The 14175-nt window shown below is 47.9% G+C and overlaps 1 protein-coding gene across 29 annotated transcripts in view; it reads right to left on the bottom strand.

The window, feature by feature from the left end:
* Positions 1-14175, bottom strand: part of LPP (LIM domain containing preferred translocation partner in lipoma) — a 353246-nt gene that overhangs the window by 323101 nt on the left and 15970 nt on the right. For 7 of the 29 annotated variants that reach the window (XR_008237513.1, XM_052803753.1, XM_052803752.1 and 4 more), the window contains exons 1-2: positions 5817-6155; positions 5331-5436 (exon numbers count right to left, since the gene is read on the bottom strand). The gene's annotated coding sequence lies outside the window, so the exon portion shown is untranslated. Of the gene's footprint in view, positions 1-19; positions 1357-4670; positions 4721-5330; positions 5437-5532; positions 6156-14175 lie in introns of those variants that run through there. The other 22 variants (XR_008237516.1, XR_008237515.1, XR_008237509.1 and 19 more) reach the window with 13 other exon arrangements.

Genomic DNA, 14175 nt, shown 5'->3' on the forward strand with positions numbered 1-14175 from the left:
AACTCCCAACACATCCCACCTGCAGGAACAGGCTCCAGCAGTCCCTTCACCACCTTTTGGGGCCAAGTGCTTTTCAGCTCACATCCCATCCTTGTGCAAACTAAGCCAAGTATCTTCCCCTGCCCAGAACAATCAAGCCAGTTTCGCACCTCAAGGACCTGCAGCAAATCCGTATCTCTGGAAAAAACGAACCTCACACTGTGTATTAATCCCTATTTAAAAGGGCAAAAGAAAACTAACAAAAGATTTAACTTTCTAACAAAGGTCTTAAATTTAAAACAGGAAGAGTATAACAACAACAGGTTTGAATCAGCCTAAAAATACCAGTTAGTCGAGAAGATATAAGCATCACTAATCAGCAGTAGGAACTATAAAGGGTTTTTCACCAACACCCCTTCCCAAGTAAAAGGACGAAGTACAGTGCTTTCTGTCCGAGGTATGGGACTGGCTGCTATGCAACCCCTGGAACAGCGTTAAAAGCACTCTACATGTGTTACATGCTCCAAATGACAAGAGGAATGTGGGACAGTGGATCTCCGCTCCAGATTCCCCAGGATAGTTTTAGCTGCCATGAATATAACAGGAAGCAGAGCATCTTCCAGGTTCCCCCCACGCCCCTGACTGGATGAACTGTAGTTTCCTTTCAGGAAAGAGAAAGGAAAGAGGGGAAAAAAGAAAAAAAGAGAAACAGCCAGCTGCAATACCAGACAGATTAAAAACTTCACACTAAGGAAAAATAAAGAATAACAGGAAAAAACAGACACTGAACCTTCATCCAGTTACAGCAGCTAAACTTCTTCAGGTCCCTAACAAAACAGGGTTAAATATTAACATCCCAGAGAAATATATCCATACGTTATGCAGCCTTTTTAACATACACTCTTGCTTAGGAGACATAATCATATTTAAGCTATATTTTACTTGCTGACCACATGCATATATACTCATTTAACTCTACAGTGCTCTACTGCCTTGCTGCATTAACCAGCGAAACTAAAAGGAAGAGTGTGACTGAATGGGAGCTGGCTTAAATTATCTTTATATCTAGGCCTGAAGAAACATTTTGCCTTTGAGACCAATCTACTAAGCCAACTTTCCCTGCTACAGAAGGTTTCATTGGGTCCCTTGCTGTTGACTGGCGATCCACATGCCTGCCTCCACCAGCAACGCACAACACTTTGATGCAATCCATCTGACAAAACAAAACAAAAATCCCCCAAGTTGCTTGCTAAAGCAGCAATGATGCACTTACCAGCATCCAGGCAAGCTCCTTCGCTAACACGCACCCCTCTCGAGCAGATCAAATTTGGAACAAGGTCCAGGAGCAAGAGAGAACTGAAAACTGACCACAACAAGCTTCCAAAACAAGAAAGGGGGAAAAAAAAAAAAAAAACCCTTACTACAGGAATTCAAATCCTGCTTCCACCAGACCCTGAGTCACCTCCCCTCCCTTGCAATAGATCAGAGCAATGGGTAAACATTTCCAAATATGGAGATCAAAACTCCAAAGGATGTCAAAAAAAAATCACCCTTCTCTCCCTGGCTTTGGCACAGGGATGACTTGCCCCCCTGGAGCCTGAGCTGAGCACATCACTGTTGCTGACCTACACACACCCTGGACACTGGGCCACACGTCTCCGTCTTGACCTGTGCTTTGGAGGCTCCTGGCTTAATGGGTGACACTGCATCTCCATCCCTTCCCAGGGATGCACAGGAAGATGCAATGGGGGCAGCTCCAGGAGCTGTCGCCCCTCACCCCCTATAGCAAACCTCCTCCTCATGCCTCAACTCATCAAGAGAAAACCTCCTAGAACTATTTTTTGGAGTGCTCTTTGAAGGCAAATAGGCAAATTCAGGCTGTGTTTATAGTGACACCAGCTCACTACCAGAAAAGGCAAGGCTCAGCCATCAGTCCAACTACAGAGGTCCTGCTGCCAAGTCCCACACTGGCTGCTCACCTGGGGCAGGGAAATCTCCCCTGACCTGGCTCATCTAGCTGGTGCTTTGCAAAAAGCATGTATTTGATTTCGCATCACGAAAAAAACCCCACAGCTCTGAGGAAAGGAACATGCTGCTTGGACAAAGCAAGATCTCCCTGCAGGGACAAGGAGCTCCACGATGGCAACCCCCCGATCCCTGCTGCGACACACAATACAGCATCCCATGGCAGGCGGGAACACAGGAGCACTCAGCCTCCCCACCCCCGGGAGAGGGGCTTGAGGGCCAATGCTCAGCCTCCCCACCCCCGGGAGAGGGGCTTGAGGGCCAATGCTCAAGCCCATATAACAAATTTCGGAAGCAGAACAGTTATGCTTAGAGAGCACAACTGTCCCTGCAGAGCCTGCCTGCACACAGGAGCAATGTACCCATGCCACCACTCCCACGGGCATCACTCCTCGGCTGCAACAGCCAACCTGCAGGCAGCAGGGAGGTGACTATGCCTGTCAGCACAGGACAACAGCCTCCTGGTAGCTGCAGCCATCGGCTAGAGGAGCAGGCAGCCTCTCAGGAATGTGCAAATCAGGACGTTTTCAAGGGAAACAGGCTGCCAAGGCGATCCAACCAGACCAGAGTGATTCCCCAGCACCACCCACAAGATGCTATTGAATTTATAGGGAAGGAATTCCAGAGCTGACTCTGCCCATGTATGGCCAAAACAAACTGTAAAAAAGCGACATTATAGTACATCTGGCTTTCACTAGTACTGAAGCACGGGCCTTGGGAGGAGCTGAAATCCTGCAGTGACAGGGGCTGTACAATTACCTCCAGTAACTAGGCAGAGGTCAGGGGCCCATGGCAGCATCAGTTTAGCCCCTGATAGCACAGGTGACGGAAAACGTGCAAACCTTTTCTTCAGAGGAAAACAAAGCTTTCTGCCTTTTAGAATAAGAAGCACGTTTAACTTAGTGATCCATCACTACTACTGCAAAAAATAAACCTTGCCAGGCAGCACCAGCACATGTCCATTACACTGGTAGTTATAAAGGCAGGTTTATAGAGCCAACAGTCCAAATGGCACTAAGTCATACACCAGGGCAATGCCAATGCAATGCAGGTCGGGACTAGCTCTCGATAGGCAGCTGATCAATTACTTTTCTAAAATCCCACTAAAACCTTCCCCCAGAGCCACGTGCCCCAGCCAGCAGCTGGGCCACCAAGAGCATTCTCCATGGTCAGAAATGGAGATGTTCTGAGCACAGTGGTAGAAGATGCTCCAAAACCAAGGTAAGAAGGGTCAAGTTTTACAAACTCTGACTCAGTTTTCCAGCACCTTGCAGAAAACAATTCCCAGGGCATTGCTTTTTGCAAGGACAAAGAGCGGGATGTAGTAGAGAATAAGGTAAGTCAAGAAAGGGAACAAAAGCGGGGTGGAGGAGAACTGGAATAGCAGAAACCCCATCCTAGGCATGTACCAGCCCTTCTGCTCCGGGCTCCTGCAGCATGAACAGATCGAGGTTCTCCTTAACAGTTAAATGCCACTACCTCGCCTGCCCTGCCAGTGGGGGAAATATTAGCTGTGTCAGCTTGAGAAGCAAAGGGCTTACCGAACCAGAGAGGAATGCAGGCTGCAGTGGCACATGCGATGGGGACAGGGAAATGAAACCCAGGGGAACGCGGGCTGCTAGTGCTGCCTCTGCCTTTGCACCGGGGTCAGGCAGGGTATGTTTTACAGCTCCTGGGGTTGAAACCTGGGACTAATGGCTTCATGACCTTAGAGGGACTCTCATACCAGAAACGAACATAGCTGTTAGAGGGGCTGGGAGCTCAGGGGCCTGAGCACAGGAGGACAAGTCGGTTCCTGGCTCCTGGCAGGCAGCCCAGCACTGCTTTTCAATAAGCACAAGTCATAACCCATCGGACTGGGAACAAGTGCACATCTGAGCGGCACTTCCTGATGGGAGACCCACCATGCAGCTATTCCCCCACCTTTACGTTCCCAGGGATTAGAATCTCCCCTTAGTTTCCCAGCTAAAATGGCATTATACCCTCTCTCTTGCTACTGCTCTCACTTTAAACAGCAGTACCTAAGCACGAACTGGGGTTCAATGCCTCTGCTTTAGAGCACCTTCCACCCCAAACGACACAGAGAAACCAGAGAGATGGACACATCCATGTCTAACCACGGCCTAACCAGGAGCTCCCTGCTACATGGCACCCAAAGTCCTCTCCTTGCCACAGTCCTAACCCTGGAAAGTAAAAGCTTGAGGGCCTGGGAATAAAATCCAACCCAAGCCTCCCGCACAGCAGTACAGGTCATTATTAATCAGCCACCGGGTCAGGTGTGGCTAATTTAATTTAAATGACATTACATAAGCAGGACAACTGAGAATATTTGATTCATAAAAATCCCTTGAAGGGGCAGAGCACAACTTGCAAGGCATACATAACACAGGGACTGCTGCAGCATCACAGGAACACAGACCACGTAATGCACACAACAAGGACCAGGGATGCTCATATGTACACATCCACAACTATGCACACATACGCCTCCTTCCCCAACATGCATAAAAGCAGACTTAGGACTTGCAAGCTGAAGTCCTGTGCAGCCAAAAGTTAGCAGAAATGTTTGTGACAGTTCCACTTTGCAGGCAAAAGCAAAAAACGGGTGCAGAGGAATAAATATAGAAAAAAGTCAGGCAAGCAAAGCAGGTGCTGGCTTGTAAAACCTTGGCCAGAAAGGCTCCCCAGGAGGTTGAATCTGGTAGTTTTGCAACAGCTCCACAGAGAGACAGAAGAGACAGAAAAAGAAAAAAAGAGAACATGAATGCATATGCATTCTTTTATCACCATATATAGTATATACAGACATTTGGTATATACACCCCCAAGCTCTCATACACCACCATACAGTATATACTATATATGCATTGCACATCTTTGTTTCCATGTGCCTAGATTTGTACAGAGTGTGTGTGTGTATATATATATATGTATGTATGTGCATTTCTCATGCGTGCATTTGTCATTACCCCCACAGCACCTATCTGTGCGTGCTGTCACACAACACACCACTTGACAGAGCACGTCTAAAGCCTCACCGCCATAGTCTGGGATGACTTCTGACCACTCGCACACTGCATTACTGAACTCTCTGCTGAGCCCTTCCCCACCAACGCCTCTGGGTGCAAGTACCACCAGGGAACCACCAGTTTGTCTTGTGTTTTCCAGTGATCCCACCCCACCTCCACACTCCATTAGGAGAGGACTTAATTTCTTTTTTTTTTTTTTTTTTGCTGCAGAGAACCACGAACAAGGTGCCACTGTCAGAAAAGCCACAGATCCTTCCAAGAAGCTTTCCCTCACGCTTGTGAAACATGTTTACGTACCAGTTCTCACGCTGCACAGCCTTGATGGTGGGACGGACTCAGAGCAGGGCTTCTGGAGACACGCAGGGCTCTGCCAGAGTCACGACTTTGGGTTTCTTTCCCAGCCCTGCGGGGGGGGAGAGAGAGAGAGAGAGATACCCGTGTGATGCATGCCGGATGGGCCTCCTGACGGCTCATCTCCAAAACTTGCAGTTTAACCCACACAACTTCTGGGAAATGCAGCATTTTCCTCCCCAGCTTTCTTAGGCAGAAGCCTCCATACTCCTGGACTCCTTTTGGCACCCCGCAAAAGCGAGCATCACCACCTCGAACTGGGCCAACGACCAGCACCTGCTGACAGCTGCCACAGCTAGGCCAACAACTTGCACCTCCTCAAGCCACAGCTCCTTTACTGCTCTTAATGCCCCTGAGAAGGGGGAGGTAAAAGGAGGGCTAAAATGAGGCATAAAATAAGAGAACGGGGTGAATCGATCACTTATCTCTGACCTCAGGCACAGTGAGGGAGCTAGGAGGCATCATTTAGTTTGGTTTGAAGCTCATGGGGTTTACCACTACCGCGAACGGAGCTACACCACCATCCAGTTCACCAGCCCTCCACCTCGGCGCAGCCTTTTCTCTGAGGAGCTCTGCCCAATTCCCATCAGAGACTGCCTCACTCTTTCCTGTAGCTGCAAAGCAGACGTGACACTTTCTTGAAGTGACCGACTTGGTGTCGCGTTTCCCCTCTGCAGAAGATGAAGGTAGAGCAGAGGGGACAGCCAGGCCACGCGACCGCCACCTTGCACGTGGCACGCCAGGACGCATGGCGGGTTGCATCCCGTGGAGATAGGCAGCATCTGAATTGCACACTCCTTCCTGCCCCCGCCAGCCCACGGCCAGCATCCCGTCCCAGCCACATCCTGGTCACTCCGATGGCCCTATCTCGGCTCGTGACAAGCACAGGCTTGCCTTGTCATCACCACTTAGCAGAGAAAGTTACTGCTATTTGCTGCTGTAACAACGGAGATGCTCGGTTCAGGCTTGCGTTCGTTGTATCTGTGCTGCTCATGAAGCTGCACGTGAGCCCACAAGTCTACAACCAACATGCACCAAAACACAAGAGTGCTGGTGGCTCACAGTCCAGGTCCCTCGTCCCTGTCACACGGTGAGATGGCTTCCTGCCCCTGCCAGCATCCCTTGTCCCCCACGCCATGCCTGCTGCTACAAGCAGCCAGCAGAGCGAGACGGCTCTCGCCTCTCCCAAGCAGTGGCAGATCTCCATTACACCGACACCACAAGAGCGCACCGAGGTTCACCCTGACCCAGGCAGCACCCTCCCAGCTCAGTCCCATCGTCCCTGTGGCGGCACCCTGCCCTGACACCCCACAGGGCTGGGCAGGTATAAAAATCCCCAGGACCCTCAACACTCCCCTCAGGTGTGATGAGGACAAATTCATATGGAGATCACAATGGCCTCTCCCACTCACTGCAGGCTTGGGATGAAGATGAGTAACTGCAGGGTTTTATTGCTGGTGAACTCAGCCAAAGAGCAATTTCTCTCCATCCATCAAGGAGGAGACAAGTACAAGCAAATATTATGGTTGTGCATATTTACTTTTCATTTTAAAATGATGTAGAGTTATATACAATTTAGGTCCTTCCCACAGGCTCCTGGCAAAATGCCCTTCAGTCTTATCTGCAAAGGCAGAAGACAACAACATTCCCCTCTGGTTCCAACACCGTTTTGATTCAACTCACAACAGCACCTCCGGGAGCTCCAGGTAAGACGGTATTCCTTGGGACCCAACCTGTGTTTAAAATATCTTGGCTCAGGCTTGTCTTTCACCAGGTTTAACTCAAGAAATGTTTACAAGATCAGTTATAGGACTCGGCACACTCGGCTAGTTGAACTGCATCTTTCTGGCTTTACTCTCCATGCCGACTGTCCCCAGCACCTTGTGACTGGGGCTCCTACAGCAAGGTGAGCCACCCTTCCCAGCAGCAAGTGGGGCCCAGCATGGTCCCAGAGGGGCAGCAACCCACTGATACACAGGCAATGCACTCCCTCCTGGCCACACATTCACAGCTGGGCAGGACAGGGACAGCCTGACTGGTCATACCAATATCCACCTGAGCTGGTCTATCAAACTACTCCATTTGTGACCCCATTTCTTTAGCAGAAGGCTGAAAAAGTCAGTCTGGGTATTTCTGCAGTGAAAGACACAGAAGACAGACCTTGAGGACAGACCCAAGGTACCAGAAGAACTGCACATCTGCTGCATCACAAGCCATCAAGCCATGATGCCACCACCAAATCAGACCTCTTCAAGACACTCTCAAAAGCATTTCCCATTGAGGAGCTTTGCTTGAGACTCGAGGCCCCCAGACTCCAAGATAGCAGAGCTCCTCTCCCCAAAGTCCCTCTTCTCAGCTGCCTGTACACATCTCTCAGCAAGGAGCACCCCTGAGGGCCTCACACAAGGGAGGACTACACAGTGGATTAGCAAAGCAATGCCTTAACCATGCCAGCTCTGCTGTGGAAGCAGGCAAGGGATACAGACCTTGAGAGACAACAAGAAGTCCCAAAAAAGGGTCTGCCCCTCAGTCATGCTCATTCCTGCTTTGGCTCAGGTGGGGAAAGACAAATGAGTGCACAGTACAGACATACCCAAATCGCTGCCATCGATTCCAGCACAAGTCTTCCCCCCACGGAAGTCCCTGGAGAAATACATGCAAAGCCTGTCCCTAAAGAGCCACCTCTAGGTTTCATACATCCCCCAACAACCATAATGGGGAATATCCAGGTGCTTTTACAGCAGAAATAGTAACAACAGGCAGGCTTTTAGCTCTATGAAACTGAGGCCCTCCTAGTTCAGAGCCACCGCAACAGATGCTTAGTGGTCTGTGCACAGCTAATTCTGATTTTCATCTTGCAACAAGAAATCCCAGCTTTCTATCACGGTCCTGCAAGAGATAACAGCAGGAAAGTTTCTTTGGTAACACAGCTTTACACTGTCAAGCTCCCATCTGGCATAACTCAGTAAAACTCTTGTGCCTCCAGATCACCAGCTACAGCGGCCTAGACTTTGGAGTCTGTATACACCTACGTGTGCACATCTGCATCTTCATTTTTATGCATAGCACAATACAGACCACTTATTTTAATGCACCATTTCAATAGGCAATTTATCATTTAAAAGTAATCTAAAGCAAATGCCCAAACAGCAGGAATCAGCTATCACAGTCAAAGCATTAAGCAGAGTCTGAACAAACTACCAGAACCAGCATTTACCAAAAGAGCACATCTTTTACAAAAGATTGTTTTCTTCATTTGTTTCTTCCAACTAATTAAATTTAAGGTACAGCCCATAAAAAGCTGAGAAAGTGATTATAAGTTATAAAAAGCCATCCCAAGCTGAAAGGAAAATAAGGTGAGAGGCCGAGATCTACAAACTCTAAAATCCTTAAAGACGTGATGATCCAAAACAGTCTGTTCACTCACTGGCTGATAATACTGATGCTGTATTATCAACAGTAAGAATCAACATTTCTCAAGAAAAAATAAAAAATACAAATTTAATACACAAGTACAGAAAGCAAGGTTTCCTGTTTGCAGATTTAAATCTATAAGCAGTAGTTTACAATGCCTGAATTTAAACTTCAGTCCTCTGTTATGGTTTGAGTTTTCTTATATTGTTCAAATTTTTCGGAAACAGTTTAAAACTTCTGCAAGAATTCTAAGTTTCAAAGAAGTGCAGTAAGCACTTCCAGAAAAACAGGCATCCCTAGCATAACTTTACAGTGGTCACTTAGAAATTGAAGTAAACAGACTCCCCAACCCCTTTAAAAGAAAACCTTACCCGTGAAAATAATTTCAGCAAGTGCTAATGACACTTCTCACATAACAGCCTGGCTGAATGTCATCTGTTTTTCTGACTATTCAAAAGTTGCATCTACATTTAAATCTCCTTTACACTTGAAAGTGTTACCAATACTCAGAGCTTAATTTTTATTTTTTTTATCAGTATGGCTATACTGGTAGAAGCCCAAGCGTAAACACCAGTTAAACTGGGATAAAGTAGCCTCGCGCTGGGGTCCTTCATTCCCGTTCCTCCGCAGAGCAGATGGCTCAGCCTGACTGCCACAAGGAAAATGGTTGTTTTAACCGTTCCAGTCACCAATTTTTAAGCGCAGACAAGCTCCCAGCAAGTCAGCCATCAGCATGAACTGACACGGGTCCCCCCGTATGATTGGCAGGTGCACGTACAGGTCCCCAGACAACAACCCCATTCAATCTGACCTTTTCATTTTAAATGAAAAACACTTAAAAACCTGCCCTGTTCTGACATATGCGTTTTTATGTCTTTCTCACACTGTGCCAATATATTTGTTATTTACTGGCCAAAGTCCCCAAACTCAGAAATCCCACGTTATCTCCTCTGCTGCTGGAGCCCTGATCCTCAGCCGTTCTGGCCACTGCCAGTGCCGAGGGAGCTGTCTGAGGTCTCCACGTCCTCACACATTGGAAAAATCAGACCCCTTATATGCAAACCTCAATTCAGAGTCCAATCCTGACTTAGAATTCAACTTATATGCATGGGTACCCTTACACTTGAACACAGCTGCCTGGAGACATGGACTGATCTTGCTACCCCAGGACACTGATGCCTGCAGGATTTGGCCCTGACTAACAGCTTTCTGTGTTTGCTTCTGTGCTTCTCAGGTTTCATTTATTAAAATTAAACTGCTCAATTCAAATGAATGCTGCTGAAGTTATCTAATAAAAAGATCACGCAAGATGACAAAAGCAGGAGACGCGTTTCCTCCACTCTGCTGCCAGCAGCAGCACCTGCTCAGAGAGTCATCAATACAAACAGCAACAGCTAGTATGCCCGGCTGCTGCCTTTTGGGAGGCCAAATCCTGTGTTGGTGTAAAGCAGCAACCATGCAAATGGCAAGTTTTGATCTGCAAGGAAGCACACACCCCTCTATCTCATACTCGGCACGGAGCTGCTTTCAAATCTGCCGCAAACCCATGCGTCAAAATTAGCCATAATGAGACTTATCACTTCCGAACTCCTGGTCCAGCCCTCACGCTGGAGGAAGGCTGATGCCGGCCACAGCACGGACCATCAGCTCCGATGGGGAAAATTAGCTCCCATAAAAGAGCAAACTCACTGGCAGCCCCTACATGCTGCAGGGCAGAGAGCCTGGCATTAAAGCATTGACCTGCAGTAGCCCCGGGGTCCTGCAGCAGTGGCACACTGGCTTCAGGGCCAGGGGACTCATTTTTATCTTTGCTGTCACATTCGATTTTCAGGTTTGTCCTGGGGTTCATAAAATGAGACTAAAACAAGAAGGAAAAAAAGGAGCAGGAGAGTAGGGGTAAGAAGGAGGAAAGACCGCTCCAGCGGCACGGCAGCACCAAAGGGATGGCATCAACCTTTCCCAGATGGATACTGCTGTATTATAATGAACAAAAAAATCATTTGGGGCAGAACAGACTTAAGCAGTGGCTGAGGAAGCTGCGAGACAGCCCTACCTAGAGCATCCCGGTGGCCGGGAGCCACCCCACTGGCTCTCAGCTGGAGCCACTGGGCAATGGTTGGGGACCAACCCATCAGCAGGACCAGCCATGTCACAATCCTGTTATTTTAAATGCACAAGGATGGCTAGAAAAGAAGGGTGGCTAAGGAACGAGAGGAATCAGCACGTCTATGCTAGAAAGCCTGCGGGTCCCATGCTGGAGCGGCCTTTCAGCAGCTCCCTGTCGCTGCCAGCAGTGCTGCCTGTGATTTACATGTCTGTAAATGACACCAGGATCGGACTCTGTATTTTCAAGCACAGACTACCAACCTCACACTGTTTGCACTCCCTCAGTCTATTGGGAGTGGAAGATTTTCAAAACAGCCTCACTGATTTTCATTTCTTTTTTCTTTTTCCCCCACCGTTTGCTGTCAGCATTTCACTAAGCCTGGTCAGAAAGACCCTTAGCAAGAGGGGGGTAGTTTCACTTTCTCACTCAAATGCACCCCAGCTTCTTGATCAAAGAAGGATAATTGATTTTGCTTTCAACTTCTCATGCAGCATCAGAACACCACAGAGCCTGGGTTTCAAACAAAGGATTATGTTTTGCAATCCAAAAACAAAAAAATGTCATTTTTTCCCCACCGAGGAATGGCCATCCTCACCAGGCACCACCAGCAGAGTGCTGCCCTAACACGCCTCCTGCATCTTAAGATGCTCAGTCAAGAAAAACAGACCAACAGTGACCAAGAGCACAAGGGAGCAGAGAAGTGCTGTGCCCCAAGGCATGGAGGTCAGGAAGGTGCCCGGCTCTCCCCACTCCCAGCCCAGGGTCTTCTGCAGCCCACCTTTAGGTTGCAATCTCCTAGGGCACAGATGGTTTTTTTGTCCACATTTGTTCCAGTCTAAGGGTTTTATTATAAAGTTTTATTACAAAGGACAATGTTCCTTTAACCATTTTAGTTTTAAATGGGCAAAATTTGAAGGCAAAGGTCACCTTCTCCCAGGCTTGCTTGGGTGCCACCACAATGAAACCCTTGGCACCATGGCGGGCTCTCTTATCGCTGCTCTTAAAACCATTTGGAAGTGAAACTTTTAAAACTTAGAGCCTACATGACCAGACAGTCTTTGTGTTCAAGGCTTCTGTTTTATCCAGTTTGGGCCAGATCATTTGAAAATAGCAACAAATACCTGACAGCCAACTGGATTCCCCACTCCTGTGCCCACTTAGGCTAGGTATTTTTGAAAGCATTATAATCCATCATGATGTTTAAAAAAAGCACAATAGGCCAGGACCAGTAAATCTCTCTGGTTTGGAAATCTCTGTCCCCTCCTTCCCCACCATCTCCAAGGATTACCACGCATTAGCTATCTTCTTTCATTTTTATACCTTAATAGCAAACTGCCCTGGTTTTAGCCTTGGAACAAATACCTTCAGGTGGGATGAGCAACAAAGGGCCTCAAACACCTGTATTAAAAAAGAAGAGTTTCTCAGTGTAGCTGCTCCTCTTTCCAAACAGCTGGATTGAGAGGCTGAGGAAGCATATTCCTTAAAAAGGGAAAAGCCCCAATGGGGCAGAGGAGCCCAGGTTAACGTGGAAGCACAGCAATCAGCCAGCAGAGAGTGGAGCCGCCTCACCACCGACTGCTCTTCATGAAAACATTTTTGTTTTCAACAAATGTTGTTACCATCACAAATAGAAGAATTAATTACAAAAAAAAACCAAAACAAAAAACACTAAACTTTTTTTCCCTTTAAAAAACAAGAACTGAGTTGCAAGCTGACTCTTCCTGCAGAAAACTCCATTTTGAGAAAGGAGCCATTTATACCAAATATAGATAAAAAATTCTGGAGCGATTCGGACAAGCCTTAATAACTGCTCTTATATTTGAAAACTAGAAGGACCACAGATGCCTGTGGATGCGTTCGCCTTCTGAACGAGAAAGTATTGTTACTTCCATCATAGATGGGGACCGAGACATACAGAAAATATATTTAAAAGCTGGTTTAGTTCCTAAAGTACCCCAACTTCAGCTGGAAGCCAGGCTCCTCATTGAATTTGGCCCTTATCGCCAAGGGAATTAAAAAAAAAATAAAAAATAGCAGAGGCAGTTTTTCTGGCCATGCTTAACACTGATAGACTTTTCCTACCCGTGACAGGGAAACTGGCCTGCCACCGCAAAGCCCCCGCTCCCGGGCTGGGATGGGGAGGGATGATGGCAACGGTGCTCTGTGCCACCCCTCGCTCCACTGCAGGATAACACACACGGCTGCTGTCACACAGAGCCACCAGACCTCCACCACAGACAAAGCCACTGCCCCTCTTCTCCCTGAACCTCATCACCACTACCCCCAGGGTGTGCAAGACTCAGCCCAGCACTAATAACTAAAATGAGGGGACAGAGAGGGTCTCCAGCGTACACAGCAGCACAACAATGGGAAGGAAAAGTGATCTTAATCCCCTGGCTCAGCAGGACCATGCACACACCATCCCGTGGCACAGCTGTCAAACACCCATCTATCTCAGCACAACGACCCGGGAAACTGCCTGCAGGAGGACACGCAGCTCCACGCGCTTCCCCTACATGTCAAGGAGGGACTTTCTCCCCCAAAGGTGACAGCGGTGGGGATAGCAAGGACACGAGCATGTAGCTGTCAAGCTGTTTGCCCAGCACCCAGCCCTATACACACTCCCACCCTCCCAGCTGGGGCTTGGGCTCAAGCAAAGAGAAGGCGGCAGGGCTCAGACATCCCTCCATCACCTTGTGCAGAAGAACCTGCACTTGGACTTCCACAGGAATTCTGCAGACTATTCTCCCCCCAAAGGAGCTTAATTAATTGCCTGTAAAAGGGGACTGAAGGGGACTGGGATTTATCACACAACTTCTTTTAGCATAGTAAGCGCAAATATTGTTACATCTTTCCTCTCCTTAGAAATGAGGGATAGCAAGTCTTTAGCCCCTGTATGCCATTTTATCTTGACCTGGAGAACTATATACACTGGCACTGCACTGCATTTTGTTTATTTTTTTGCCTAGCACCAACAGCTATTATAAAACTGCACTCGTGGACCTGTACAATTTGGTTCACTTTGATTGCGTTCCTGTTTCTCAGTGGAAAGGAGGCGGCTTTTGGTTTGCAGAATGGCAAAGTTATCAATTAAACATCCTCAGCACCCTTACTGGACCTCATCAGCGCTCACAGGGAGAGATCACGCTTCTTCCCATGTAACCGATGGTTTCTCAGCACAAAGTTTTCTTGGCCTCTAATTCTGTGTTCTTTCCAAGAGTTTGCCACATGTTATCCTCCAGCCTGCTGCACCTGAGCTCTGTATTTTGG

This window comes from Harpia harpyja, chromosome 12, assembly GCF_026419915.1.
Source record: "Harpia harpyja isolate bHarHar1 chromosome 12, bHarHar1 primary haplotype, whole genome shotgun sequence".
Taxonomy (NCBI): Eukaryota; Metazoa; Chordata; class Aves; order Accipitriformes; family Accipitridae; genus Harpia; species Harpia harpyja.